The 4,872-nt window shown below is 37.9% G+C and overlaps 1 pseudogene; it reads right to left on the reverse strand.

Moving 5' to 3' along the window:
- Positions 1-3,107: 3,107 nt before the first annotated feature.
- Positions 3,108-3,925, reverse strand: LOC102828991 (annotated as a pseudogene).
- Between the last annotated feature and the right edge of the window lie 947 nt (positions 3,926-4,872).

Below are 4,872 nucleotides of genomic sequence, written 5' to 3' on the forward strand. Positions count from 1 at the left end.
CCTCACCAGTCAGTCTTCATTTTTCACTGTCCCTATTTAGCTTCTCCTCCCAGCAAGCCCTCAATTCACTTTTTTAGCCTTTCCTCTGAAGTCCATAGTTGCAGGATTTTCACTTGTTGTTTATATCTTTGTTGTACAGGGTCTGTGTAGTGTGTTTGCCATCTTTCCAGAAGTTTGTCTTACTCTCTTTTTTAATTATTTTATCTTTTTTTTTTCACTGTTGTTTCCCATGTGTATTTTCTTCTTACCATACCTGACAAGAGGCAGCAACCATGCCCATAGATCCCTGACACAAACGTACTCTCTGCAACCTGACACAGCCACTACAAGCTCCCAAATCAACTTATAAAAGATAGACAGCAGACAACACTAAACCCATCATGAATTGAGATACACAAATGGTAAATAAAGAACTGTGCAAATACTTCCATTCTTTAATCACACCTACCAGGAGGCAGGTGGGTTCTTAAACACACCAAAGTACAATCATCATTTAAATACAAATACAATGACACCACAATATCTTAAAGACAACAGACAACTTTAGTTCAATGAATAAAAAAGACAAAGTGACTCAAAAAAGTGACCAACATGCAAAGCCAAAAAATGTTCCTGTTAAAGAAAAGGTACTGAAACTACCTAATAAATAATTCAAAGGAGCAGTTTTTAGGTATCTTCAATGAATTGAGGGAAAGATTGATAGAACTGCAGAGGAAAGTGAGATCATAGAAAAAAGATTTAAAGTATTCAGGAAAACACTACAAGAACAAACAGAAAAAAATAAATGAAAAGTTAAAAACAATACTAACTCTGCAATTAGAAATCCAGAAGATTAAGATTTTAGAAATGGATAATAAATACATTGAAAGGACAAAGGAATAGTCTTGAATAAATAAGAAGTCAAAATAGTGTATTTGAAGACAAATTTCTCAACGCTAATTTGCTAGAAGAGCAATCAGAAAAAAGAAGGAAAAAAATCTGAAGAAAACCTACGATTGATGTGGGACATCACCAAGAGGAATAATTTATGAGGGGTTAGAATTTCAAAATAGGAAGAGAGAGAGAGAAAAAAAAAAAAATGACACAAGAAAATCTTCAAAGAACTGTTGGAAGAAAACTTTCCTAGCATCATGAAAAACAAGAAGATAAGCATTCAAGATGCTGAAAACAGGATGGACACCAAAGGAAAACCACCAAGACATATCATAATAAAATTTTCCAAAAGCAAAGAGAAGGAAAGAATCCTGAGAGCAATTCAGGAAAAACAAAAAGTTGCCTAAAAAGAAAAACCAATAAGACTAAGTCTGATTAGTCAACAGAAACCATTCAGGAAAGAAGGCAATGAGATGACATATAAAGCTCTGGAAGAAAAAACTTGCCTACCAAGAATCACATGCCCAGAAAAATTGTCTCTCAGATACAGTGACGAAATTAGGACATTTCTCAGACTCCTGGTGCAGGGTTGTAGAATAAGCACTGGACTGCAAACCACAAGGTCAGTAGTTCAAAACCACCAACTGTTCCTTGGAAAACCCTATACAGGGTCCTTATGAATCAGAACCAACTTGATGAACTGAACAACAACAAGAAATTAAAGGAATAAGTAATAACCAGACCAAATTTTTTAAAATATACTGAAGTATGTACTGTGGATAGAGGTCCAAAAACAGTAGGCAACAAACTGAGATAAGCACTGGACTGCTAGCCACAAAGTCAGTGGCTCAAACCCACCACTCTCTCCTTAGAAACCCTATAAAATGTTGGAATTTCCTCGAAGGCACTTAATAACAACAACAAAAGTAAATTATACCTACAAGACTGAAAACAAGGAACCAGAGATAACAATATATATAAGACAACTATAAAGCAAAAAAGAAGAAACAGTGTAGTTACAGAACTTCCAAATGATGAGGAAGTGAAGTTGATCTCGGGATAAAATAGACTATTTTAAACTGGGGAAGAAATTGATAAATTACAGGGTATCCTCAAAGAAAATTAATATACCTTCTCATCAAAACAAAAAAGGAAAATCACAAATATTTATACAGTAAACATTAAAACAACAGCAATGAAAAATATGGCAAGAAACTGCAAAAAAAAGTGAATTCAGAACAGAAAATTATGTGGAACAAAGAAACCAGTAACACCACACACAAACACACACAAAACGCATAGCTAAACATCAGCAATTGATTTATTTGTTGTTGTTGTTAAATGCCATCAACTTGGTTCCAACTCAAAGGGACCCTGTATATGGTTTCCAACAAACAACTGATGTCTTTTAACTGCTGACTTAGTGGTACAAACCCACCATGCAGTCCAGTGTTTCTTCTACAGAGCCATACTAGGACTCCAAATAAATTCATATCTATTTATATTTACATTGAATGTAAATGGATTAGCCACACTAGTAAAAAACCAGAGTAACAGCATTGATTATAATAATAATAATTAATAATTTAAAAACAGAAGAGCTTTCTATATGCTGTCTACAAGAAAAAACACATTACACATAAAGACAAAAATAGACTAAAAGTCAAAGGATGGAAAAATATGTCAAGCTAACAACAATGAAAAATGATCAGAAGTGGCAATATTAATTTCTGATAAAGTAGACTTTCAGGAAAAAAACCCCAGCATAAAGACAAAGAAGGAATTATCTCATGATTAAAGGGTCAATTGAATAAGAGGACATAACCATAATAAATATCTATGCTCACTATCAATGAAAGTGCCTCAAAATACATAAATCAGACTCTAACAGAAATAAGAAATAGAAAACTCTATAATAATAGATGGAGATTTTAATATACCACTTTTGATGGACAGAATAACTAGAGAGAATCTTAACAAAGACCCAGAAGAACTAAACAACTCAATCAATGAACTTGACCTCACAGACTTAAACAGAGCACTCCCTTCAATAGCTGTTTATTGGTAGTGGGCTGGAAAGAGTAATGGTGTTTCCGTATATGGACACCACCTCACACCAACGTCACAAGAATGGCAAGAGTGATAGGAAAGAGTGGCCTGGAGGCCCCGATGAGCAACTCCCCTCAAGAGTGGGCATGGAGTGTTGAAGGGGGTCAGCCTTAGAACACCTCCACTTAGTAGGCATAGTTAGAGATGAAGAGGGACTCACTAGCTACAGCCCCACCTTGACCGCTTGGAGTGTACTTTCCTTGGCAGGTGAGGCTGTTGGCCAGGGCTCACATGACGTACTCCTTCTGGGCAGCCTTCAGGTTCTCCTTCTTTCCCTCTCAGGCCTTCAGGGCAGACGCCTGCAAGCCTCAGCCATAGGAGAAGGTCAGGGCCCATGGCTTCAGCAGGGGGCACTTGTTGATGGCATTGAGGTTGATGGATGCCACCTCCTCACTCTGACCCCCAGAAAGGAAGATGACCCCATTAACAGCAGGGGGCACTGTGTGGTGCAGTGTTGTGACAGTTGCCATGGCAATCTCCTCATGAGAAAACTTCTGTGTTCAGGCATAGCCTGGTATTACCATATTGGGCTTCAGCAAGGTGCCTTCCAAGTACACATGGTGGTAACTCAGAGCCTTGTAGACAGCAGCCAGTACCTTCTCAGTTACATACTGACAGCGCTTCAGGTCGTGGTCTCCATCAGGGAGGATCTCAGGCTCCACAATGGGTATGATGTCATTCTGCTGGCAGATGCTGGCGTAATGGGCAAGCACGTTGGCATTTTCCATGATGGCGAGGGCTGAAGAAGTATATTCCCCAATCTTCAACACACAGCACCATTTGGCAAAGTCAGCTCGGTTCCAAGGGACTGCAGCCACTTGGCAATACTTCTGGTGGACTCATCTGTAGCCAGGATGCCCTTGCCCGGTGCCACAATGCGGTGAGCAGTGTTGCATATCTCCTTCTTCTGTTTCCGGGTCAGCGCTGGGTATGGGTAGGGCATGGTGGTCGTGGTGGTGGCATTTTCCTAGCACAGGAGAGGGAGACGTGGGCTTGCGGGCTGCAGCGGCGGATGGACTGCAAGAGCGAACTCGACAGTCGTCACTAGAACCCGGGTTCTGCCTCAATAAAATTTTAATCACTGAAATACTGCAAAGCATATTTTCAGATCACAACATTTAAAGTTTAGAAATCAGCAATAGGAAGATCGAGCAAAAAAATAAGTAGAAATGGAATAACACCCTGCATAAAACTGTTGTGAGTTATAGTTGTTATTGTGTGCTGTTGAATCAATTCTAACACAAAGTAACCTTGTGTTGGATTTCCTAGATTATAAATCTTTATGGGAGCAGAAAGTCTTATCTTTGTCCTATGGAGTGGCTGGTGATTTTAAACTACTGATGTTGAGGTTAGCAGTCCAACACATAGCCAACTACACACTGGGTACTAGAAGAAACAATATATGAAATAAAAAACTTCACTGAACCAATCAAAAAGAAAAAAAAACAACATATCCAAACAACTTATCGGAACAAACGCACACATCCAAAAAGAAGAAAAACCAAAATCAACACCTTAAACCAGCATCTCCAAAAGCTAGGAAAAGACCAGTAAAGTAAGCCTATAGTCACCAAAGAGGAGAAATAATAAATAATAGAACAGAAATAAATGACACAGATAACAGAAAAGCTATAGAAAAAAATCAACAAGACAAGAAATAGGTTCTTTGTAAGGATTAATAGAAGTGATAAAACACTGGAAAATCTAACAAGGGAAAAGAAGAAGATTTAAATAACATGAATAAGAAATGAAATAGGTAACAACCTAATAGAATCAACAGAAATAAAAAGGATCATAACAGAATATGATGACAAACTGTACTTCGACAAATTTGAAAACCTAAAAGAAACTGACAAATTTCTAGAAACACACTATGTATCTAAATCAACA

The sequence above is a fragment of the Chrysochloris asiatica genome, unplaced genomic scaffold (assembly GCF_000296735.1).
Source record: "Chrysochloris asiatica unplaced genomic scaffold, ChrAsi1.0 scaffold00222, whole genome shotgun sequence".
NCBI lineage: Eukaryota > Metazoa > Chordata > Mammalia > Afrosoricida > Chrysochloridae > Chrysochloris > Chrysochloris asiatica.